This window comes from Rhinopithecus roxellana, chromosome 5 (genome assembly GCF_007565055.1).
Source record: "Rhinopithecus roxellana isolate Shanxi Qingling chromosome 5, ASM756505v1, whole genome shotgun sequence".
Taxonomy (NCBI): Eukaryota; Metazoa; Chordata; class Mammalia; order Primates; family Cercopithecidae; genus Rhinopithecus; species Rhinopithecus roxellana.
The window spans coordinates 60071528-60098492 of record NC_044553.1 but is presented as its reverse complement, the minus strand read 5'-3'; the positions used below and the strand labels follow the sequence as shown (position 1 = coordinate 60098492).

Here is a 26965-nt window from a genome sequence, read left to right as displayed (position 1 = left end):
GCTGGAGCTCTTCCTATTCGGCCATCTTGGTGCGGATCTATGCATTTGTTTTCTTTTGTTTTTGTTTTTTTGAGACTGAGTCTCACTCTGGTTGCCCAGGCTGGAGTGCAGTGGTGCAATCTTGGTTCACCTCTGCCTCCCAGGTTTAAGCGATTCTCATGCCTCAGCCTCTCAGGTAGGTGGGATTACAGGCATGTGCCAGCATGGCTGGTTAATTTTTTTTTTTTTTTTTTTTTTTTTTTTTTTTTTTGTTATTTTTAGTAGAGACAAGCTTTTGCTATGTTGGCCAGGCTAGTCTCGAACTCCTGGCCTCAAATGATCTACCGGCCTTGGCCTCCCAAAGTGCTGGGATTACAGGCGTGAGCCATTGTGCTCAGCCTGTAATGTTTTATTTCTTAATAAAAGTTGGAGCATATTGGGCAAAATGTTAACATTTGTTAAATGTGGGTATTGGCTACAGTACACTGTTCTTTTCCACACATTCAAAATAAATATTTCACAATAGAAGAAGTCTGTGGCATAGGTATGGATGACAGCACTTTCAGAGAACAGCTAAACACATTTTAAAAACTCATGTAACCCCACTGTTCAGTGTCAGCCTGTCACTTTGCAAGCATTTCTAGAGCACCTAGAAGTTGTGTAACAGTGCTCTCCATGTCAGGGCTCTGCAGAGAATGAGCAGAATTTCAAACAGATGACAGAAATATGAACATGCCACCAGTGGAAATTTAAAATGTGACATGACAAACATTCCTCAAGAGGAGTCAGAAATGATGCTGGTGGCTTGGTCTAGAATGGATCAAATTTGATAAAAACTTACTAAAATATTTTCTTGTGGCTGTAGCTCTCCAGTAGTTCAATCAGTGACTCCACTTTTCTCTGGGCTCTCTCTTGGCCATAAAGAGGCATTTGGGTGCATACCTGTCCTTTTATTGTGTGAGATATAAATATTTAACAAATAGATATCTATGGTCTCCTAAGGGCTGTATTGCAGGATCTGGCCAGCAGCCCACAATGCAACGGGGCTCTTTCTTTGTTCCCAGGTGGATTGGCAGGTCAAGAAATAATAGACACACACAAGACAGTGAAAGCGGGTCCAGGCGGGTCACCACCTTCTGGTCCCATGGTGCCAACAATGCACTGGATATACCAGCATTTATTATTAAGTATAGTGAGGGCGGGGGTAGGTTAGTGAGGGATTTAGGGTCATTTGATTATGAGGTGAGATGGCCATGTGGGGATGAAGTAATTCTTCAGCATAACATCTGTACGCAGAAGTACAGTATACAGAGATAAGAATTTACAATATAGTGTGTGCATCAGTAATTTCTAACACAGCCTTAAAACAGAAACACACTCTTTCTGTAACTATGATTAGCAAGATATTAATCAGCAGTAACAGCTGCAGAAAAGCTGGTTACAAACAATCCATAGAAACAGGACATGAAGTTAGACAACTGGTTAGACCAGAAATTATCAGAAGGGAGTATGCCTTAATCTTAAAGAGGCCTAGAAGAGCTGTGGCAAGATGAGGGTGTTTATAGCCCTATGTTATCCATATGGACAGGTGACCCTCATGCATCCATGTATAGGCTCTCCACAAGGGTTGCGTTCCATTCCCAGAGCTATGAACATCTGCTTTTCTGGGATAGGAATCTTGGTGATGTGAAAGCTCCCTGACTGCACATCCGTTCATAGGTTCTTTGCAGGGGGAAGCACATCTTGCACTGTTGGATCATTCTGGCAGTCCAACCTGGTATTGTCTTTACACAATCTTGCATGGGATTAAGTATTTATAATCAGGCGCATTTCATCTTTTATTCCGTAGCAATAGTTTCAGGGGGTATCCCTACAAGGCCAGGCAATGCACACAAACACACACACCCACACACAAACATGCACACACACAAACACGGCCCAATTGCTCTCCACTCCTTCTCCAAGGTCCTCTCCCTCTTACTGAAACCATCACTCCATGCCTCCTCTGTCTGTGCTCTCTCTCTGGAAGTGGAGAACCCCTGTATTCCTCCAGGATCTTTTGTTACCAGGAACCTAGCTGGGGCAGCTTCGGAGGCAGAATATTGCCTTATAAGGGTTGTTCAGGGATACTATAGGTGGCTCTAAGGACACCACAATTTGCTTAGATGTTTTTATGACTCAACAAAGGGCTTGGGAGTGTGGTGGGAAAGGAACAGGGTGAGCTTAAAAGGAGTGTCTGAAAGACAAGAGGGAATGGGCTGGAATTCTTATATAACAGAATACTCAGTGCCAATCAGCACAGCTCCAGGACTGCTGCAGCCCCAAGGTTCTGCTCAGGAATCCAAGGTAAGCATTTGAGTCCATTGGTCCCAGGTAGGCATGTCTCTTTCCTTCAAGGGTCTCCCTGGAGGCAATGGGCTGTTGAGACTGGAGAGGCCAGAGTCCTCTAGGAGACACATACCTCTTCTTACACAGCCCTCATTTGGAAGGGATAAGTTTGGCTGCCAGGGGACCCAGTGGTCAGTAACCTGTACTGGTCACCACCAGTAGTGCTGGAGTATACACAGGGGCAGTCTTAAGGCCTGGACTCAAATCCTTATCAGAAGAAGTGCAAACTTCCTTATTTCTTTTGTCCCCAGAGATAAAAGGTCAAATCCCCATTCCCTGCTGTGGTAGCAAGTATCAGTGCTGCCAGAGACACCCGTGGACTGAGCTATTCCCACCCTTAGAGACCCTGGGCCTTGCTTCTTGGGCTGGGAGGGCTTCCCAGGATTAGGGATGGGAGTGATGAGAGGGTTCTGCCTGGGGCTGTCCTGTGAATCCTGCTGTCTTGAAAGCATGTCAAATGGTTTCTGCTATGAAACTGGAACATATTAATTCAGAAAATTTGATAATAGCCCAATTTTCATACAAAAACTCTAAGTGTACAGCTAATTTAAAGTTGTGAAATTTTAATAATAGACTTTTACCATTCACAACTTTAATAATCATTGCCAAATTCTACATTCAAAATTTAAGAAACAGACTTTGAAAATTCTCTGAGGCATGTGTGGTTGGTCATTTTAAAATAACAGGTGGCTCATGTCTGTAATCCCAACACTTTGGGAGGCCAAGCTGGGAGGATTCATTGAGCCCAGCAGTTCAAGACCAGCCTGGGCAATATAATGAGACCCTGTCTCTGTAGAAAAATAAAATAAATCAGCCAGGCATGGTGGCATGCACTTGTGGTCCTAGCTGCTTGGGAGGCTGAGGCAGAGGATCACCTGAGCTTGGGAGGTTGAGGCTGCAGTGAGCTGAGATCATGCCACTGAACTCCAGCCTAGATGACAAAGTAAGACCCTGTTTCAAAAACAAACAAACAAACAAACAAATGAGAGAGAATTGTTGTATTTTTAACCTCTTAAAATTTATATCAAAAAGAAAAAAACCCAAAACTTTTAGTTTTGTAATAATTGTAGAATTCAGCTGTGAATCCATCTGGTCCTGGACTTTTTTTGGTTGGTAGGCTATTAATTATTGCCTCAATTTCAGAGCCTGCTATTGATCTATTCAGGGATTCAACTTCTTCCTGGTTTAGTCTTGGAAGAGTGTAAGTGTCCAGGAAATTATCCATTTCTTCTAGATTTTCTAGTTTGTTTGCGTAGAGGTGTTTATAGTATTCTCTGATGGTAGTTTGTATTTCTGTGGGGTCGGTGGTGATATCCCCTTTATCATTTTTTATTGCGTCTATTTGATTCCTCTCTCTTTTCTTCTTTATTAGTCTTGCTAGCAGTCTGTCAATTTTGTTGATCTTTCAAAAAACCAACTGCTGGATTCATTGATTTTTTGGAGGGTTTTTTGTGTCTCTATCTCCTTCAGTTCTGCTCTGATCTTAGTTATTTCTTGCCTTCTGCTAGCTTTTGAATGTGTTTGCTCTTGCCTTTCTAGTTCTTTTAATTGTGATGTTAGAGTGTCCATTTTAGATCTTTCCAGCTTTCTCTTGTGGACATTTAGTGCTATAAATTTCCCTCTACACACTGCTTTAAATGTGTCCCAGAGATTCTGGTATGTCGTATCTTTGCGCTCATTGGTTTCAAAGAACATCTTTATTTCTGCCTTCATTTCGTTATGTACCCAGTAGTCATTCAGGAGCAGGTTGTTCAGTTTCCATGTAGTTGAGCGGTTTTGATTGAGTTTCTTAGTCCTGAGTTCTAGTTTGATTGCACTGTGGTCTGAGAGACAGTTTGTTATAATTTCTGTTCTTGTACATTTGCTGAGGAGTGCTTTACTTCCAATTATGTGGTCAATTTTGCAATAAGTGCGATGTGGTGCTGAGAAGAATGTATATTCTGTTGATTTGGGGTGGAGAGTTCTATAGGTGTCTATTAGGTCCTCTTGGTGCAGAGATGAGTTCAATTCCTGGATATCCTTGTTAACTTTCTGTCTTGTTGATCTGTCTAATGTTGACAGTGGAGTGTTGAAGTCTCCCATTATTATTGTATGGCAGTCTAAGTCTCTTTGTAAGTCTCTAAGGACTTGCTTTATGAATCTGGGTGCTCCTGTATTGGGTGCATATATATTTAGGATAGTTAGCTCTTCTTGTTGAATTGATCCCTTTACCATTATGTAATGGCCTTCTTTGTCTCTTTTGATCTTTGATGGTTTAAAGTCTGTTTTATCAGAGACTAGTATTGCAACCCCTGCTTTTTTTTGTTCTCCATTTGCTTGGTAGATCTTCCTCCATCCCTTTATTTTGAGCCTATGTATGTCTCTGCATGTGAGATGGGTCTCCTGAATATAGCAGACTGATGGGTCTTGACTCTTTATCCAGTTTGCCAGTCTGTGTCTTTTAATTGGAGCATTTAGTCCATTTACATTTAAGGTTAATATTGTTATGTGTGAACTTGATCCTGCCATTATAATATTAACTGGTTATTTTGCTTGTTAGTTGATGCAGTTTCTTCCTACCATCGATGGTGTTTACATTTTGGCATGTTTTTGCAATGGCTGGTACCGGTTGTTCCTTTCCATGTTTATGGCTTCCTTCAGGGTCTCTTGTAAGGCAGGCCTGGTAGTGACAAAATCTCTAAGCATTTGCTTATCTGTAAAGGATTTTATTTCTCCTTCACTTATGAAACTTAGTTTGGCTGGATATGAAATTCTGGGTTTAAAATTCTTTTCTTTAAGAATGTTGAATATTGGCCCCCACTCTCTTCTGGCTTGTAGAGTTTCTGCTGAGAGATCTGCTGTTAGTCTGATGGGCTTCCCTTTGTGGGTAACCCAACCTTTCTCTCTGGCTGCCCTTAAGATTTTTTCCTTCATTTCAACTTTGGTGAATCTGGCAATTATGTGTCTTGGAGTTGCTCTTCTTGAGGAGTATCTTTGTGGCGTTCTCTGTATTTCTTGAATTTGAATGTTGGCCTGCCCTACTAGGTTGGGGAAGTTCTCCTGGATGATATCCTGAAGAGTGTTTTCCAACGTGGTTCCATTTTCCCCCTCACTTTCAGGCATCCCAATCAGACGTAGATTTGGTCTTTTTACATAATCCCATACTTCTTGAAGGCTTTGTTCATTTCTTTTTCTTCTTTTTTCTTTTGGTTTCTCTTCTCGCTTCATTTCATTCATTTGATCCTCAATTGCTGATACTCTTTCTTCCAGTTGATCGAGTCGGTTACTGAAGCTTGTGCATTTGTCACGTATTTCTCATGTCATGGTTTTCATCTCTGTCATTTCGTTTATGACCTTCTCTGCAGTAATTAGTCTAGCTGTCAATTCTTCCACTCTTTTTTCAAGATTTTTAGTTTCTTTGCGCTGGGTACGTAATTCCTCCTTTAGCTCTGAGAAGTTTGATGGACTGAAGCCTTCTTCTCTCATCTCGTCAAAGTCATTCTCTGACCAGCTTTGATCCGTTGCTGGCGATGGGCTGCACTCCTTTGCAGGGGGAGATGCGCTCTTATTTTTTGAATTTCCAGCTTTTCTGCCCTGCTTTGTCGCCGTCTTTGTGGTTTTATCTGCCTCTGGTCTTTGATAATGGTGACGTACTGATGGGGTTTTGGTATAGGTGTCCTTCCTGTTTGATAGTTTTCCTTCTAACAGTCAGGACCCTCAGCTGTAGGTCTGTTGGAGATTGCTTGAGGTCCACTCCAGACCCTGTTTGCCTGGGTATCAGCAGCAGAGGTTGCAGAAGATAGAATATTGCTGAACAGCGAGTGTACCTGTCTGATTCTTACTTTGGAAGCTTCCTCTCAGGGGTGTACTCCACCCTGTGAGGTGTGGGCTGTCAGACTGCCCCTAGTGGGGGATGTCTCCCAGTTAGGCTACTCAGGGGTCAGGGACCCACTTGAGCAGGCAGTCTGTCCCTTCTCAGATCTCAACCTCCATGTTGGGAGATCCACTGCTCTCTTTCAAAGCTGTCAGACAGAGTCGTTTGCATCTGCAGAGGTTCCTGCTGCTTTTGTTGTTGTTGTTGTTAACTGTGCCCTGTCCCCAGAGGTGGAGTCTACAGAGACAGGCAGGTTTCCTTGAGCTGCTGTGAGCTTCACCCAGTTCGAGCTTCCCAGTGGCTTTGTTTACCTACTTAAGCCTCAGCAATGGCGGGCACCCCTCCCCCAGCCTCGCTGCTGCCTTGCGGTTAGATCGCAGACTGCTGTGTTAGCAATGAGGGAGGCTCCGTGGGCATGTGACCCTCCCGGCCAGGTGTGGGATATATTCTCCTGGTTTGCCCGTTTGCTTAAAGCGCAGTATTGGGGTGGGAGTCACCGGATTTTCCAGGTGTTGTGTGTCTCAGTTCCCTGGCTAGGAAAAGGGATTCCCTTCCCCCTTGCGCTTCCCAGGTGAGGCGATGCCTCGCCCTGCTTCAGCTCTCGCTGGTCGGGCTGCAGCAGCTGGCCAGCACCGATTGTCCGGCACTCCCTAGTGAGATGACCCCAGTACCTCAGTTGAAAATGCAGAAATCACTGGTCTTCTGTGTCGCTCGCGTTGGGAGTTGGAGACTGGAGCTGTTCCTATTCCGATATCTGCTTTAATAAACAATTGTTTTAAGTGGTTCCAGAAATTGAGCCTGATTAATTAGTGTTTTGTTGTTTTACAGATCTTAGCCCAATTGTATTCTACAAGTCAAAGCCAAGTGAATTTCTTAAGGAACTTTCAGTTTAAAATAATTTTAGATTCAGAGAAAGTTGCAAAAATAGTACAGAGAGGTCTCACATATTTTTTATCCAGTAGTTCCAATGGTATTATAATAATGTATTAACATCTTCCATAATGATAGTGCAATATCAAAACCAGGAAATTGACATTGATACAATCCACAAATTTTATTCGTATCTCATCAGTTTTATATGCACTCGTGTGTGTGTGTATGTGTGTGTGGTTCTGGACATTTTATCACATGTTGATTTGTGTGGCCACCACCACAATTGAGACACAGAACTGTTCTATCACCACAAAGATCCTTCATGCTACCTCTTGTAGTGACACTCATCTGCCTCCCCTTATCCCATCCCTAACGTCTGGCAACCACAAATCTTTTCTACATTTCTATAATTTTATCATCTCAAGAATATATTAGTGGGATCGTATGGTACATAACTCTTTGGAATCAACTATATTTACTCAGCAGAACCCTCTTGAGATCCATAAATTGTTGCACTTATCAGTATTTTGTTCTTTATTGCTCTGGAGTATTTTCTCACACTCCAATTTTCTGACACCAGCTGGTGCCCCACAGTTCAATCCAACTCTGACACTAGCTGGCGGTGGCACCAGATTCCATAGGTTCAATGGTTCAGTCTCAGCGATCGCCCCCATTTCAGATGTGAGTTGCAAGTCCCAGGCCACCCATATGTCTGACTGACTAGCTATAAATCAGGGATTCCTTGGGCTGGATAATTTGCTGGAATGGTTCAAAGAACTCAGGAAATCTCTTTATTTACACCTACTGGTTTATTCCAAAGGATAAAACTCAAAAACAACCAAATGGAACAGATGCATAGCACAAGGTATGCTGTGTTTGTGTAGCTTCCATACCTATCTCTCTGGGTGTGCCACCCTCCCAGCACCCCAGTGTGTTCACCAACCTGGAAGCCCTCTGCATCTCATTGTTCATGAGTTCTTATAGGGCTCAATCTCCAGACCCCTTCTCCCCTTCCTGGAGGTCAGTGGGTGGAACTGAAAGTTTCAGCCCTCTAATCACTTGATCTCTCTGGTGACCAGTTCCACCCTGAGGCTATTTAGAGGCCCCACTCAAAGTCACCTCATTAGTATAAACTCAGGTATGACTGAAAAGGGCTCATTATGACTAGCAAAAGACACTCTTACCACTCAGGAAATTCCACAGAAATCTGTGTAGGAACCTGGGACAAATACTGAATGTATGTTTGGGATATAGCACAATTGTTTTGTAGTGGTCCACGGGATGGATATACTACAGTTTGCTCAACCATTCACCCACTGAAGAACATTTGAGTTGTTCCCAGTTTTGGCTACTATGTACAAATGAAGCTGCTATAAGCATTCATGTACATGATTTTGTGTGAGCTTGCGTTTTCAATTCTGGGATAAAGCCTGGGAGTACAGCAACTGGGTCATATAGTAAGTGTATGTTTATTTTTTAAAGGAAACTCCCAAGCTATTTCTCCAAGTGGCTGTACCCTGTTATGTTCCCACCAGCAATGTATGAGAAATCCAGTTTCCCTACATCCTCACCAACATTTGGTATTTTTCTGATTTTAGCGGTTGTAATAGAGGAATAGTAGTATTTCATTGTGATTTTAATTTGCATTTCCCTAATGGATATGGTATTCAAAATCCTTTCAGGTATTTATTTGCCACGTATATATCCTCTTTGATGAATGCTCAAGTATTTTTTCTCACTTTTTAGTTGAATTGCATTTTTATTGTTGAGTTTGAGAGTTCTTCATATATTCTAATATGAGGTTTTTTGGTCAGATGTGGTTTGCAAATATTTTTATGCCAATCTATAGCTCGACTTTCATTCTCTTAACAGGGTCTTTCACAGAGCAAATGTTTTTATTTTGAGGAAATCTGATTTATTTTTTCTTTTATGGATCATGATTTTGGTGTCATTTCTAAGAACTCTTCACCTAGTTCTTTGTCCTGAAGATTTTAGCCTGTGTTTTCTGTAAAAGGTTTTAGAGTTTTATGTATTAATCTGTGATCCATTTTGAGGGATTTTTGGTTTTTTTTAGACAGAGTCTTGGTCTGTCACCCAGGCTGGACATCTCAGTCACAAATGATCCTCTCACCTCAGCTTCCTGAGTAGCTGGGACCACAGGTGTGCACCAACATGCCTGGCTAACTTTTTAATTTTGTAGAGATGAGAATCTTGCTATGTTGCTCAGCCTGGTCTCTACTCCTGGCTCAAGTCATCCTCCTGCCTTGGCCTCCCAGAATGCTGGGATTACAGGTGTAAGTAAGTCATCACATCTGGCCTCCTTTTTTTTTTTTTTTTTTTAAATAAAGAATGAGGTTTAGCTTGAGGTTCATTTTCTTCTACTATAGATGTTCGATTGCTCCGGTGTCATTTGTTTAAAAGATTATCCTTCCTCATTGAATTGTTTTTGCACCTTTGTCAAAAATCAGTTTGCTGTACTTGTGTGGCTCTATTTTGGGATGTTCTGTTCTGTTCCATCTACTGTGTGCCTGTTCTTCTGTCAATACTACAGTATCCTGATTATTATAAAGCCAAGTGAAGTTTGAGGATATCCAAGACAAATATAAAAGTCCTGTGGGCTCAGAACAAGTAACACCTTCCTGAGAGGAGTCAGAGAAGCCAGTATAATTTAGATACTAAGACTGCAGATTTTCTACTCAGTAGATGTGGGTTGAACCTCAGCTTGTTACTGGTTGTGAGAAATTGAACAATTTATTTCTCTGTGCTTCTGTTTGCAGTTCTATAAAATGTGGATAATAATAATGACTACTTCAAAAAGACTAAATGACTATTAAATGAAAAAAAATCATGAAGATTGCATAGCATTATGCTTAGAACATAATGATCAATACATGTGAACTTTACAGCAGATGCTGTTGGTATCCTGCCTGAGTCCTCTCAGCACTCACCTTTCTGTATTCATCAGCCCAACTTCCAACAGCTCACACCTGTGACTTTCGCTGGGTTTTCTGGTTCCTCGAACCTGCTTTGTGCACAGGTGGGGCAAGCTGGCAGTAGTAAGGAATTTAACGCTGCTTAAGAGCAGCCCTCAACCAATGACTGACAAGAGTTGACCAGCTGTCCTGGTTTGCCTGGGACTGGGGGATTTCCTGGAGTGCAGGAAAACTGGGAGGGTGGGCCACCTTAAGTCCCCAATTCCCTTTGAATTTGAAGCAGATGCTCAGAGTTCCTCAGCAGATTGAACTTCAGTAGTCACAGAAGTAACCTGATTGATCACACACCTTTCCCGAATGGGAGTCCCTAGCTGGCTCATGACTAGGAGATGTCAGTGTCCTCATTCCAGACTGGGCTCTGCAGTCAATGCCCATCTCACACATCCCTGTCCAATGCTCCCACCTCATCACACAGCTCTGGAATTTATAATTAACTCCAAATCTTAGCATCTCTCCCTCAATATCTGATTTCTGAGCTCTAAGAATAATGTAGTTGGAAAACCAGCTGCTTTGTGGTTCAATGAGGGGAGTACTTGAATCTTGGTACTGGCTTGGTAGTCCTAAGATACTTGTCTTTTTACCACCAGGACATCCCTCTCTCCTCATCTTCCATCTTTCCTGGGCTGTCTTCTCTTCCATCTCACTCCCTCTAGTCTCCTAACATTGCTTCCCAAGATCATCTCCAGAAAAACTACTTGCTTCACAGTATACCTCTTAGGGGAGCCAGCTTAGGATTATTATTGTTCCTTGGTGTCCCCACTGGATAGTAAGGGGGTTTGAGATGAAAGGTATGTGTTGAAAATTGTTTCAGATATGAGGTGCTGCTGTTGCAGTTACAGTGACACAAGGTGCTGTGGGCTGTTTGGGCAGGTAGACCTGAACAGGAAGGCCTGGGGGCTAGGAGGAGGTGAGAGGAGAGGCTCTGTGAATTTTTTTGGAATCGGAGGGAGTGGCCTGACTTTATTGGAATCAGAAGGGAGTGACTGGACTTTATCTAGAGTTGGAAGGGAGTCATTTGTGATGAGAAGCAACTTGCCTGTCGGAAATGTTACAAGTTTAGTATCTGAGAAGGGGGCTGTTGCTGTGACTTTAGGTGGAGAGATGAGGGGTGGCTTCAGGAAAGGTCAGAACCTGGAGCTGTTGAGAACAAGTTCAATGCTCAGATGACGGATGTAGAGGTGAGCCAGGCAAATATCACTCAGGCACTTACCGGGGCCCAGCACCATGCCTGGCCATGTCTGCTGTGGTGCTGCAGTTCACTACAGTGGGGAAGCCCTTCTGGTGGAATAGGCTGTGGAAAGAACATGGATAGTCCTGTACTTTCCTGGAAAGTTTGGAGAATGGTGGGACGTCCGTCAGAGGCCTCAGTGGCACTTCCATGGAGGATGCATGGAGACACAGGTCCTAATGTGCTCCATAATGTGAATATCTTCCCAGGTTCTTCCCCAGCTTTGGGTCCAGAAGGAGGAAAACCAGACAGTGACTGCCATGTTCAAGGCTGTGTCATGGACCTTTAGGGGTCTTCATCGGCCCTCAGTCCCTCTCTCAGCAAAAATGTTTGGCAAAAGAGCAGATAAGAGCAATGTCCTGACTGATAAAGTGGCTGTGATCACTGATCACTGGGTCCACAAGAGGGTGAGTGAATAGGAGTCCCTAGCTGGCTCATGACTAGGAGATGTCAGTGTCTTCATTCCAGAGTGGGCACTGCAGTCAATGTCCATCCCACACATTCCTGCTCAATGCTCCCACCCCATCATACAGCTCTAGAGCTTATAATTAACTCAAAATCACAGCATCTCTCCTTAGAGCTCTGGTTTCTGAGCTCTAAGAATGGTGTAGTTGGAAAACCAGCTGCTTTCTGAGTCAATGAGAGCAGTGCTTGAATCTTATCTCCCTACCTACAGCCTCAGTAGTCCCAAGATATTTATCTTATTACCACCAGGACATCCCTCTCTCCCCATCTTCCATGCAGCCATGGCCTTTTAGGATCCTGGTCTAATAGGGAGAAACCTGAGACCTATTTGTCCCTCAGACTCAGTGGTTTCATTGACTGGAGGATGCCCACTGGCACCAGGGGAATGAGCAGGCCAATGTCTCAGGACCAGCTCAGGGAGTTTTCATAGGTGAACCTCTTCTCATTGTCACATTTCTTCCCATGTCGCTCCAATTCCACTCATCCTCTGACTGCCATCATAAGCCACAAGCTATGAGTCATTATCACTGGCAGGAGGAGGAGTTTCTGGTGTTAAGTGCTTCATGGACACGATCTTCCTTTTGACCCTTCGTGGTCTATAATTTCGCCAATTTAGACCATTCTATTTCAGAATTGTTTAATCATTCTAGACTTCCCAGATCTCCGTGATGTTTTAAATCTTTATGGGTGCTCCCAAGGCCTGATCTTCATAATAAATGAATACATTAAAAAATTCCGAGCTACCCAGATAGTTTGTACAACGTAGAGGAAATGTGCCTTCTGCTCTTTCTTTATCACAGGGGTTGAGCAGCCCTATCAAGAGTACATCAGATCTCCTCAAAGGAAGGAAATGCAGAGGGGAGAATGCGTTCTTCAAAATGAAAGTGTTTCAACTGCAGAGCAGAGGGAATCTGTTAAGCTTAGAGAAACTAATTTATACCGGAGGCCTCTGGCTAGAACAAAAAGAAAATAGGCTGGACCATTAAAAATATTCTTTACAATGTAGACCGGGTACCCAGCAAGTTAACTGATTTGATGAAACATTACTTTTTAAAAACTCCTTTAACAAAATTGACATGAACATTTCTTCATCTATAAAATATAATTATACATTAAGTTGTGAGAATTAAATGGGATAGCTTTTGCGAAGGCCTGGTAAGTATTAGCCACTCAGTTCCTCTTCCTTGCTCAGAAGGATTTGGAGGTTGCTCTCAGACAACACCAGGGAACTCAATTTGTGTCTCAAGATCAGGCTTCCAGGAGGAGAGTGGGTAGGGCAGAAGCCATCACTCCATCCCTGCCCCCAGGATCCGCTTTGCCATCGCTCGGCATCTTGCCCAGGACGGGGCCCACATGGTCGTCAGTGGCCAGAAGCAGCAGAACGTGGGCTGGGTCGTGGCCGCGCTCAGGGTGGTGGGCACCGTGTGCCACCTGCGGAAGGCTGAGGATCAGGAGTGGCTGGTGGTCACGGTGAAGGGGCAGGCAGTGGGAGGAGGAGAAGATGAGGATACCCAGATCCAGCCCTGACATGGCTGGGGTCTCTAGGAATGGTATCTAGGTGAACAACCTGTGCAGCCCAGGACAGGGCCCTGCCCAGGGAATGAAGCAAATGGACAACCAGATGTGTCTGAGAAGAGATGTTCCTGGCAGGAGGGAGCTCACACGGGCTGGTCTAGAGCAGTGCTAAACAAAGGGTGGCCTGGCCTGGGAGCTTGCTAGATACCTGGAAGTTCAGATCTAGCTGAGGCTGCTTGAATGGAGGCTAACTTTGCACACAGTCTGCCAGTGATCTGTGTACTTGTTGAAGTTTGAGAGCACAGCTCTAGCGCACCCCCAGGTGCTGTGCTGGGGAGCCCACTGGGGTAAGAGCTCTTCATGTGTGACCACCCTGGAAGGGGTGAGTCGTGAGGCAGAATCTGAAGGAGTGTGCAGTGGGCAGCTGCATGTTGCAGAGAATGAATGGGCTCTTGATGTGAGACTGTGGGAGGAAGATTCTGGAGTGGAGGGAGAGGTGAGACAAAATTGATTAGAAATGTAGGAGGTGAGTGAAGATCTGGACTGGTCGGGGCCTGGGTGTCAACTAGGCATCACACAGGGGCAGGAATTTGATGCCTCCAAGGAGGTGAGAAACAAATATTTCACTCACCTCTGATGGCCAGGATCTGCCAGTGCTCCAGGGATGCTGCAGGATGACCTCAGGCAGGGGTTCGTCACTTTGCCCTGGGTTGTCACCATCTCTCATTCGCTCCTTCCTCCACATCCTCTGTCATTTCCTCCACAGGCCTGAAGCACTGTGGAGGCGGTGACTAGTGTGCGTGGCAGAGGTCAGTCCCTTGGTGGGGAGCACACTGGGAGCCAGTGAGCCGGTCTGGGACAAGGTGAGGACAGGGGATAGGATCACTTCCTGCTTGGCTCTCTGTCCTCCATTTCTGCACGCATGCATATGCACACAGAGCACCTCAGCACCCACATGCCCTCCCTCCCTACCTCAATGCTGACCGTGATGGGTGGGGGCTGGGGCTCCCTGGGACAAGCTGCCCATCAGTAAGTTGGACAGGCACTGACTATGCCCAGCCTAGACCAGGCTCCAGCAGCCTCCTCTACCCTGACTCTCCTTGTGCTGGTCACTGCTACAAAGAGCTGAGATGCCAGAAATTTCCTGGTCTATCTGTGGCAAAGACTCCTCCCTTGGCTCAGGTTTCTGAGGCTGTCTCAGTCCGGACTTACTGGCACCTGTTCTAGTCCCTTCATTCTGCCTGTCCCATGGGCCCCCTCTGGACTGTCACAGAGACACCTCACTTGTTCACAGACACAGCAGAGAGAAGGGACCCCTGCCCAGGCCTACCGTCCCACTCAATCAATAGAGCATTCCAGGGGCTCCCACTGCCTCTCCACACCCCCTGCCCCTGCTGTCCTGATGGGCCCCCTTCGAGGGCTCAGTCCTGGTCCTCTCCTGACCCTGTTGGCAGAGACTGGGTCCTGTGATCTATGTAAGCCATCCCCTCCTCAGGGAGCCTTCATCCCACTGACCACCCCTCCCCTTCTCCTGGTGGAGCCCACCCCACCTTCTCTCTGTGGGCCTCACATTCCATGGCCTTCCAGACTCAACTTTCAATTCCTCTCCTCTCCCTTCAGCCACACTCAGGCTCTTCTGGTTAAAAAAAAATCCTGGTTCCAAACCTTTGCTGACATAGACCAAATACTCAGTATGGATTCCCTTCTCTCATTGCACCTACCTAATGGCACTCACTAAGTTATCCTGATTTCCCTCCCTCAACTGTATTTCCCCAGCCTCCTCTCCAGAGGGCAATATTGACTGGGGAGAGGTTGTGTGGGGACCGACAGTGAGAGGGTACCCTAAATCACAGATTATTGGTGGCTCCCCTATGACCTGGGCAGGACTGGAACCTCTGATCCCTTTTCCCTCACACATAGTAAGGAATACCCACATAGTAAGTGTCCCAGCACTTGGCACAGTCACAGGGCTTCATTCTTGTTCTGGCCACAGGTCTCCAAGTGACCAGTGAGATGGGCCCTGGACAGACCTCCTCCCTCCCTGTCCCTTGCCCGTGGATTCTTTCTCATTTCAGATCCTGTGTGTGAACGTGAAGGCCTCAGCCCTGCTGCTGAGCCAGCTGCTGCCCCACATGGAGAACAGGGAATGAGGGATGAGAGGGGCTAGTGGGCACCGAGTTCTAAGTGCATTGGATTTTTTCTACCGCCCTGGAAGCACTTGGGCAGGGACTCAGGAAGTAGAGGATGGCGGGGGAGATGGTAGGTGTGTCCTTTGGGAAATGTTCTCCATTTCCAGACCTACCTTCTTCCTCATGGGATGTGGCAGTTGTGATGAAGATGAAGAGACACTTGCTGCGGACGGGCAGGGCCTGCCTTCCAGGTCCTCGAAGGACCTTTCACTGGCCCTTGTTTCTTTCATCCCGGGGAGTGGCATGGACCTTGCCCCTGCAGTGGCAGCTGCAGGGATGAAGGGGCCAGAGTGAAGTCACCCAGAGCCGCCAGCTCCAGTTATGCTTGCCCTCATCTGTGGGCATGTCATCAGTTTCCCTTCTGGTCAGAAGCCCTGTGGGTTTGCTTCTCCTCACCTTCCCATGAGGAGCCTGGCTGTCCTGTGTCCCGTGGCTGCCCAGGGGCAGGCCAGGCTGGGACTCGTTGCCCAGACCTCACAGGGGTCTCTGTGACACACGAGTGTCACTTGGCTCTGCTCTCCAGGAGTGCTGCCCCTCAGCCTCGGGACTCTGCCCCAAGGGATGCCACTCTGGCTGTGTGTACTGGGTGGCTTTGACCCCAGCAGTGGCCTTGGTATCCACTAATTTAGATGTCCAGCTTCCCTCTAGTCTTCCAAATTGTTCCCAAACTTTTATGCTTTCACCCTGAATCCTGAGCTGGTTTCCTCATAGCATAAAAATACAATTTCCTGGCTCACCTGGTCTTTTTATTGAACTTTCATCTCTTCTCATCTCCCTTTCTTCTCACAGGGGAAGCTCTGTGGTTCTGGTCTCATCTACAGTGGGTTATGTGCCAATACCAGTGAGTGTGAGCTCCTCTGTATGTGGCTGGGTGAGGGATAGCTGAAACTGGTTTCCTGTGAGGCCCTGCAGGGGTATGTGGGAGAATTGGCTGTTGATCCCAGATAAGGTAGAGTTAAGATGTGTGAACACCAGGCCAGGCGTGGTGGCTCACACCTGTAATCTCAGCACTTTGGGAGGCTGGGGCAGGTGAATTGCTTGAGTTCAGGAATTCAAGACCAGTATGGGCAGCATAGCGAGACCCCATCTCTATTAAAAGGACCAAAGTAAAAATTTTTTTAAATGCTGTTTTTTTGTTTTTTTGTTGTGCTGTTAACACCAGCATAACACCCTGACTGCTACAGACCAGGTGTAATCTCACTTTGTCATAATAGACCTAATACCCAAGGACATTAAGCCATGTGCCTAGGGTAAGAATAGCCAGTTTGCATTACTTCAAGGACTGGGCCCTGGGTCTCTTAATTCCTGCTTCCTTCCTGAATGTTCAAAAGCACAGTGCAGCTGTCTGTGTCAAGCTTGGACACACATGCAGCAACGTGACATTTCCCTAAGCCTGGAGGAGCCCTGCTACCTCAGAATTTCAGTCCTGAAAATTATTATGGGGTGGTGAGGGGTCAGGGAAGGCATTTTAGTTTGGGGCTGGAGTCAGGCATATCTTCTTAGTCTGTGACCCAGAGTCACAGCTTTTGTTGCTCAGGTAATTGTCCATCCCTGCATTGTCAATCCACTTTGCTTCCTTTTGCATTTCAGAAGTTGGGAGCCTGCAACACCAGCAGAACAGCCCTGCTGGGCCTCTCTAAGTCTCTGGCAATGGAGCTGGCTCCAAAAGACATCTGGGTAAACTGCCTGGTGCCAGGAATAATCAAGACTGACTTTGTGCAAATGGGGAGGGTCACTGTGGCTCCTACTCCCACTCCCTGCCCCAATGGTCCCACAGATTCCTTCCTCAGCCAAGCTTCCAGCTGAACTGAGGCCCACAGAGACCTGCAGGCTCATCACTCAGAGGCTTATCACTCAGAGGCTCTGGCCTGCAGGCTCATCACTCATCTGGCCCAGGCTCATCCCTCAGAGGCTCTGGCCTGCAGCCTTTGGGACCTACAACCTCTCCCTTTCCTGTAGAAGCATGGGAGGGCCCTGTCCTTTCTGGGAGCAGACCAGAGTCCTTCCTCACCCTTCTCAGCCAAACAGGGTCACCCTCCCACAGAGGACTTGGTCTGCCATGGTGCTCTTCCCAGTCCCCATCTCCTCCCTGCTACCAGCGCTCCCCAACATTCCCTGCTCCTGTCAACAGTCCATCTGCCTGACATTGACCTGAAATCTTTCCTCAGGACAAAACATTGCCATATTTGCTACCCAGCTTTAACCAAGTCCATGGATTGCAGCGGTAGGTGGTGTTTGGTACTTTAGCGGTCTGTGTCTACTTGAGGGAAAGTTCAGGTTCAAGAAGACATAGATCCCTGATCTTCCAGTCTACTAGCTGTTCCCCTCTCTGAAGTCTGAAGACATCACAGTCCTGGGCTGGAGGCTACAGGGTGGGTGTGAGCCCCCCGTGGAGCCTGGTGAGGTATGGGTTGATTGGGGTCAATGCTGGGCACCCCTCTGGGGCAGCAGGACCTGAGGTCAGAGATTAACACTTCAAAGGCTGCGCCCTCATCTCTGCTCTCTTCCCTCAGGTTTGCGGAGCCAGAGGACTATGCAGGAAGGATGTCCTTCCTGGGCTCTCCAGATGTGCTCCATCACTGGGGAGAACATCGTGGTGGTTGGCTACTCCCCTAAGCTGTGAAGAAAGTGTGTGGCTAAGAGAGTGAGGTCATGGTCCTCAGTGGAAAATGGGGGGCCTAGGGAAATATGGAAGCAGGGAGCCTTAGGACATCATTAGGATCCAGGGCCATGTAAGGAAACTTGCTCAGGAAATAAGGAAGGTGAGGTGTTTGAAACTTTTCTTTTGGAAACAAACATGTTTGACCACTTCTAATCTAGGCTGATTTCTGTTTGGCTAGTGATACATGAGCAGTCCCCTTGGCCTAGAAGCCTCATCCCTCGCAGAGTTCCTTGCCTCATTCCCTAAGACTTTTTACCCCTCCCTACTTTCCTTCATTCCTTTCCCATGAAATTATAAATAGGGCTGGATACTTTCCATCTGCCCTTCCAGATCCACTATCTGTGTTTTTTCTTCTCTGTGCCCTGGGAGGCTGACCTGTAGGGATGCTTCCACAGTCCCTTAACCTCTGGCTTCCAGTTGGGTTTGGTCAAGGGGAGGCACTCACAGGAGATTGGAGGGTGCAGGAGAGTGAGGCCAGGGAATTTGTTTCTCAGGTTCCCTTATTGCCTGCTTGCCACATGAGGGCTGTCTCCACCAAATTCTATGGCTCTTGTCAGGTAGTACCTTCCCCTCTTTTGCCCCTTCAGGTCTAGAGGTGGTAATGGCTCCCTACCGTTGCTATCTCAGGAGTACTGCACTATACCTTGTTGGATGCACTAAACCCTGTCCACTTATTTGTAAGTAATTTTAAATTAAAATCTCCTTGATTATTCAGTTTGAGAATATCAAGGTTACCACCATATCTTTTCCTTAAGAAAACCATTTACTTATAGCTTGTATACAATAAATCAGATGCACTTCAAGCAAACTTTTCACTGAGTGTTAACAAACTTTTACATACATATGACCACTACCATAATAAAAATACAGAACATTTCCATTGCCCCCCTCCAAGTTCTCTTGTGCCCCATTCCACTGGACACCCCTGCCAATGACCCAAGGCAACCATTGATCTTCTGTCATGATAGATTATATATTTTTTAGAGGTTTATATAAATGGAATCATATGGTTTATATGTACTCTTCATGTCTGGCTCCCTTGCCTAGCATAATGCTTTTAAGATTCATCTTTGTTGTTGTGTATATCAGTAGTTCTTTCCATTCTATTGCTTAACAATATTCCACTGTACGAATATACAATATCTTTGTTCACCTGCTGATGGACACTTGAGTTGTTTCCAGTTTTTGTTTATTGTAATTATACGTTATGTGACTATTCATGTTGAAATCTTTGTGTGGGCATGTCTTCATTTTTCTATGAAACAGGAATGGAATTTTTATTTAAAAAATTCTTTGCTGATATTTTCTGTCTTTTCATTCATTGTGAGCATTTTGAAAAACTGTATTTAGGATACTTATAATAGTTGCTTTGCAATTCTTGTATGTTTGTTTCAACATTTGGTTCACTTCAGATTTGGAATCAGCTGAGATGCTTTTCTCTTGAATATGTGCTCCATCTCTTTGTTCTTTTGTTTTTTTCACATCCAGTGATCAATCTTTGGTTCTCTTATATTGACTCATTTTGTATATGTATTCTGAGCATTATTAATTTTAAGTTGTGGATATTCTGGCATCTATTATTTTTTTCCTGATGTGCAGTATCATTTATTTTTGCTGGCAAATGTTTGGATTAGATTTGACCCATAAACTCTATTTTTCTGGTGACAGTTCTGGTCTCGATTTAGATCTTTGGTCTTTAGCTGAGCTGCTTTGAATCTATTCTTACATGCAGGGCTCAGGGGTAAATTAGACACATAATTTGGGAATTCCCTTCTTTGGATCTTTCACTTCTAGGATTCTTACATTCATCTTAGTGGTCAGTTTCACTAACTTCAGCTTTCTGTTTTCTCATCCAGAAAAAAATGTGGCTTTTCTGCTCATGCTCCTATCAATTCATGGGTGCTATGGAAACTCCACTTAGCCCCAGGCTAAAAGTCATAAAGAAAGGAACTTTCTTAGTATGGCTCATCTTCTCTCCATTCCAAGAATGTACTTCCCATCAGAGTCTGTCTTCTATTCACTCTCTAGTGACTTCAGGGAGTTGCTTTTTAAAAAAATTATCTTCTGATGTTATTGTTGTTTTCTGTGGGACAGTCATCTGGTAGGGTCTTACGCTTTTTTTCCTGGAAACAAACCCTCATTTTGTTTTTTATTTTTAAATGTTTAAAAAATACTTTTTTTTGATATGTAGTTTTACTCTTGTTGCCCAAGCTGGAGTGCAATGTTGTGATCTCAACTCACTGCACCCTCCACCTCCCGGGTTCAAGCAATTCTCCTGCCTCAGCCTCCCAAGTAGCTGGGATTACATGCATGCACCACCACGCCTGGCTAATTTTTTGCCCTTTTAGTAGAAACAGGGTTTTACCATGTTAACCAGGCTGGTCTTGAACTCCTGACCTCTGGTGATCTGCCCCCGCATTGGCCTCCCAAAGTGCTGGTGAGAGGTGACAACCTGCTAGTAGCCCTCGCTCTCGGTGCCTCCTCGGCCTCAGCATCCATTCTGGCAGCACTTGAGGGGCACTTCAGCCCACCATAGCACTGTGGGAGCCCCTCTCTGGGCTGGCTGAGGCCAGAGCCAGCTCCCTCTGCTTGCGGGAAGGTGTGGAGGGAGAGGAGCGGGCGGAAACTGGGGCTGTGTGCAGAGCTCATGCGCCAGTGTGAGTTCCAGGTGGGCGTGGGCTCAGCAGCCCCACACTTGGAGCAGCCAGCCGGTGCCACCAGCCCCAGGCAGTGAGGGGCTTAGCACCAGGCCAGCAGTTGCAAAGGGTGTGCTGGGTCCCCCAGCAGTGCCAGCCCGCTGGTGCTGCACTTGAATTGTCGCCGGGCCTCAGCTGCCTCCCCGCGGGGCAGGGCTCAGGACCTGCAGCCTGCCGTGCCCAAATTCCCCCGTGGTGGGCTCTGGGGCAGCCAGAGCCTCCCCAAAGAGCGCCACCCCCTGCTCCACAGCACCCAGTCCCATCAACCACCCAAGGGCTGAGGAGTGCGGGCGCATGGCGTGGGACTGGGGAGCAGCTCCACCTGCAGCCCCAGTGTGGGATACACTAGGTGAAGGCAGCTGGGCTCCTGAGTCTAGTAGGGACTTGGAGAACCTTTACCCTAGCTAAGGGATTGTAAATACACCAATCAGCCCTCTGTGTCTAGCTCAAGATTTGTAAATACACCAATCAGTACTCTGTATCTAGCTAACCTAGTGGGGACTTCGGGAACTTTTCTGTGTAGCACTCTGTGTCCAGCTCAGGGATTATGCGTTGGTGAGCTCAACTATTCCGATCAGCAGAGTCCAGAGACCATTGTGGGTTCTTGGGCAGGGGCTGTTTCTGCTCCTCTGTCAGTGAGTGCAACTATTCCAATCAGCAGTGTTCAGGGACCATTGCTGGTTCTTGGGCAGGGGAGAAACAAAACAAACCAAAACTGTGGGCAGTTTTGTCTTTCAGATGGGAAACACCCAGGCATCAACAGGCTCACCCTTGAAATGCATCCTAAGCCATTGGGATCAATTTGACCCACAAACCCTGAAAAAGAGGCAGCTCATTTTTTTCTGCTCTATGGCTTGGCCCCAATATTCTCTCTCTGATGGGGAAAAATGGCCACCTGAGGGAAGTACAAATTACAATACTATCCTGCAGCTTGACCTTTTCTGTAAGACGGAAGGCAAATGGAGTGAAATACCTTATGTCCAAGCTTTCTTTTCATTAAGGGAGAAAACACAACTATACAAAGCTTACAATTTACATCCCACAGGAGGACCTCTCAGCTTACCCCCATATCCTAGCCTTCCTATAGCTCCCCTTCCTATTAATGATAATCTTCCTCTAATCTCCCCTGCCCAGAAGGAAATAAGCAAAGAAATCTCCAAAGCACCAAAAACCCCCAGGCTATCAGTTATGTCCCCTTTACGCTGTAGGGGGAGGAGAATTTGGCCCAACCCAAGTACATGTCCCCTTCTTCCTCTCTGATTTAAAGCAGATCAAGGCAGACCTGGGGAAGTTTTCAGATGATCCTGATAGGTACATAGATGTCCTACAAGTTCTAGGGCAAACCTTCGACCTCACTTGGAGAGATGTCATGCTATTGTTAGATCAAACCCTGACCTTTAATGAAAAGAATGTGGCTTTGGCTGCAGCCTGAGAGTTTGGAGATACCTGGTATCTTAGTCAAGTAAATGATAGAATGATAGCCAAAGAAAGGGACAAATTTCCTACTGGTCAGCAAGCCATCCCCAGTATGGATCCCCACTGGGACCTTGACTCAGATCATGGGGACTGGAGTTGTAAACATCTGTTGACCTGTGTTCTAGAAGGACTAAGGAGAATTAGAAAAAAGCCCATGAATTAGTCAATGATGTCCACCATAACTCAGGGAAAGGAAGAAAATCCTTCTGCCTTCCTCATGTGGCTATGGGAGGCCTTAAGAAAACATACTCCCCTGTCACCTGAATCACTCAAGGGTCAATTGGTTCTAAAAGATAAGTTTATTACCCAATCAGTCGCAGATATCAGGAGAAAGCTCCAAAAGCAAGCCGTGGGCCCTGAACAAAATTTGGAGGCATTATTAAACCTGGCAACCTCGGTGTTCTATCATAGGGACCAAGAGGAACAGGCCCAAAAGGAAAAGCGAGATCAGAGAAAGGCTGCAGCCTTACTCATGGCCCTCAGACAAACAAACCTTGGTGGTTCAGAGAGGACAGAAAATGGAGCAGGCCCGGTAGGCTTTGTTATCAGTGTGGTTTACTAGGACACTTGAAAAAAGACTGTCCAATGAGAAACAAGCTACCCCCTCATCCATGTCCACTATGCCAAGGCCCCTCATCCATGTCCACTATGCCAAGGCAATCACTGGAAGGTGCACTGCCCCAGAGGATGAAGGTTCTCTGGGTCAGAAGCCCCCAACCAGATGATCCAACAATGGGACTGAGGGTGCCCAGGGCAAGCGCCAGCTCATGTCATCACCCTACTGAGCCCGGGGTACACATAACCATTGAGGGCCAGGAAATTGACTTCCTCCTGGACACTGGTGCGGCCTTCTCAGTGTTAATTTCCTGTCCTGGACGACGGTCCTCAAGGTCCGTTACCATCCGAGGAATCCTGGGACACCTGTAACCAGGTATTTCTCCCACCTCCTCAGTTGTAATTGGGAGACTTTGCTCTTTTCACATGCCTTTCTTGTTTTGCCTGAAAGTCCCACACCCTTATTAGGGAGGGATATGTTAGCCAAGGCTGGAGCTATTATCTACGTGAATATGGGAAACAGGTTACCCATGTGTTGTCCCCTACTTGAGGAGGGAATCAACCCTGAAGTCTGGGCATTGGAAGGACAATTTGGAAGGGCAAAAAATGCCCACCTAGTCAAAATCAGGCTAAAAGACCCCAACACTTTTCCTTATCAAAGGCAATATCCCATAAGGCCTGAAGCTCATAAAGGATTACAGGATATTGTTAAACATTTAAAAGCTCAAGGCTTAGTAAGGAAATGCAGCAGTCCTTGCAACACCCCAATTCTAGGAGTACAAAAACCAAATGGTCAGTGGAGACTAGTGCAAGATCTTAGACTCATTAATGCAGCAGTAATTCCTCCATATCCAGTTGTACCCAACCCCTATACCTTGCTCTCTCAAATACCAGAGGAAGCAGAATGGTTCACTGTTCTGGACCTCAAGGATGCCTTCTTCTGTATTCCTCTGCACTCTGACTCCCAGTTTCTCTTTGCCTTTGAGGATCCCACAGACCACACGTTCCAACTTACATGGACGGTCTTGCCCCAGGGGTTTAGGGACAGCCCTCATCTGTTTGGTCAGGCACTGGCCCAAGATCTAGGCCACCTCTCAAGTCCAGGCACTCTGGTCCTTCAGTATGTGGATGATTTGCTTTGGGGTACCAGTTCAGAAGCCTCATGCCAGCAGGCTACTCTAGATCTCTTGAACTTTCTAACTAATCAAGGGTACAAGGTGTCTAAGTCAAAGGCCCAGCTTTGCCTACAGCAGGTCAAATATCTAGGCCTAATCTTAGTCAGAGGGACCAGGGCCCTCAGCAAGGAATGAACACAGCCTATATTGGCTTATCCTCACCCTAAGACATTAAAACCATTGCGGGAGTTCCTTGGAATTACCGGCTTTTGCCGACTATGGATCCCCAGATACAGCAAGATAGCCAGGCCCCTCTATACTCTAATAAGGAAACCCAGAGGGCAAATACTCATCTAGTAGAATAGGAACCAGAGGCAGAAACTGGCTTCAAAACCTTAAAGCAGGCCCTAGTACAAGCTCCAGCTTTAAGCCTTCCCACAGGACAAAACTTCTCTTTATACAGCACAGAGAGAGCAGAGATAGCTCTTGGAGTCCTTACTCAGACTCGTGGGAGAACCCCACAACCAGTGGCATACCTAAGTAAGGAAATTGATGTAGTAGAAAAAGGCTGGCCTCACTGTTTATGGGTAGTTGCAGTGGTGGCTGCCTTAGTGTTAGAGGCTATCAGGATAATACAAGAAGAGGATCTCACTGTCTGGATTACTCATGATGTAAATGGCATACAAGGTGCCAAAGGAAGTTTATGGCTGTCAGACAACAGCCTACTTAGATACCAGGCACTACTCATTGAGGGACTAGTGCTTCAAATACATATGTGCATGGCCCTCAACCCTGCCACTTTTCTCCCAGAGGATGGGGAGCCAATCGAGCATGAAGGCCAACAAATTATAGTCCAGACTTATGCCACCCAAGATCATCTCTTAGAAGTCCCCTTAGCTAATCCTGACCTTGATCTATATACTGATGGAAGCTCATTTGTGGAGAATGGGATAGGAAGGGCAGGTTATGCCATAGTGATGTAACTGTACTTGAAAGTAAGCCTCTTCTCCCAGGGACCAGCAGCCAGTTAGCAGAACTAGTGACACTTACCCAAGCCTTAGAACTGGGAAAGGGAAAAAGAACAATTGTGTATACAGATAGCAAGTATGCTTATCTAATTCTACATGCCCATGCTGCAATATGGAAAGAAAGGGAGTTCCTAACCTCTGGGAACCCCCATTAAATACCACAAGGAAATCATGGAGTTACTGCACACAGTGCAAAACCTGAAGAAGGTGTCAGTCTTACACTGCAAAAGCCATCAAAAAGGGCAAGGAGAAGGGAGAACAGCGGCATAAGCAGCTGGCAGAGGCAGGGAAAGACCAGCAAAAAGGAAAGAGAGAAAGGGACAGGAAGTCAGAGAAAGAAAGAGGAAGAGACAAAGAGGGAGTCAGAGAGAAAGAGAGAGACAAAGGAGAAGTCAAAGAGAAAGAAAGTGGAAGAAACTAGAGAGACAAAGAGGAGACAAAGGAAGAGACAGAGAGACAGTCAAACAAGGAAAGACAGAAAGAGAGTCAGAAAGAGAGAGACAAAGAAGAAGTTGAAGAGAAAGAAAAAGAGACAGAAGTAGTGAAGAAAAAACAGTGTACCCTATTCGTTCTAAAGCCCCCAGGGTAAAGTTCTGTCTACCCAGCCAATGTATATTCTTCTTATGTGGAATGTCGACCTATATCTGCCTCCCCACTAACTGGACAGGCACCTGCACCTTGGTCTTTCTAAGTCCCAACATTAATATTGCCCCCAGGAAATCAGACCTTATCAGTACCCCTCAAAGCTCAAGTCTGTCAGCACAGAGTCATACAACTAATACTCCTACTTATAGGGTTAGGAATTGCTACTGCTACAGGAACCAGAATAGCCAGTTTATCTACTTCATTATCCTACTACCACACACTCTCAAAGGATTTCTCAGACAGTTTACAAGATATAACAAAATCTATCCTAACTCTACAATCCCAAATAGACTCTTGGGCAGCAGTGACTCTCCAAAACCACCGAGACCTAGACCTCCTCACTGCTGAGAAAGGAGGACTCTGCACCTTCTTAGGGGAAGAGTGTTGTTTTTACACTAACCAGTCAGGGATAGTACAAGATGCCACCCAGCGTTTACAGGAAAAGACTTCTAAAATCAGACAACACTTTTCAAACTCTTATGCCAACCTCTGGAGTAGGGCAACATGGCCTCTCCCCTTTCTAGGTCCCACGGCAGCCACCTTGCTGTTGCTTGCCTTTGGGCCCTCTATTTTTAACCTTGTCAAATTTATTTCCTCTGGAATCGAGGCCATCAGGCTACAGATGGTCTTACAAATGGAACCCCAAATGAGTTCAACTAACAACTTCTACTGAGGACCCCTGGACCAACCCACTGGCACTTTCACTGGCCTAGAGAGCTCCCCTCTGGAGGACACTACAACTGCAGGGCCCCTTCATCACCCCTATCCAGAAGGAAGTAGCTAGAATGGTCATTGGACAAATTCCCAAGCATTTGTGATGTCCTGTTTAAAGGGAGGATTGAGAGGTGACAACGTGCTAGCAGCCCTTGCTCTTGGCACCTCCTCGGCATCAGCGTCCACTCTGGCAGTGCTTGAGGGGCCCTTCAGCCCTTGACAGCACTGTGGGAGCCCCTCTCTGGGCTGGCTGAGGCCAGAGCTGGCTCCCTCTGCTTGTAGGGAGGTGTGGAGGGAGAGGCACGGGCTGAAACTGGGGCTGCACATGGTGCTTGTGGGCCAGCGCGAGTTCCCGGTGGGCATGGGCTCGGCAGGCCCCACACTCGGAGCAGCCAGCCAGTGCCACCAGCCCTGGGCAGTGAGGGGCTTAGCACCCTGGCCAGCAGCTGCAGAGGGTGCACCAGGTCCCCCAGCAGTGCTGGCCCACCGGTTCTGCACTCGAATTCTCGCCAGGCCTCAACTGCCTCCCCATGGGGCAGGGCTCAGAACCTGCAGCCCGCCATGCTCGAATCCCCTCGCAGCGGGCTCCCG

At 46.4% G+C, this 26965-nt stretch overlaps 1 pseudogene; it reads left to right on the top strand.

Moving 5' to 3' along the window:
* Window positions 1-2232: 2232 nt before the first annotated feature.
* On the top strand, window positions 2233-18106 carry LOC115897554 (annotated as a pseudogene).
* The last annotated feature ends 8859 nt before the right edge of the window (window positions 18107-26965 follow it).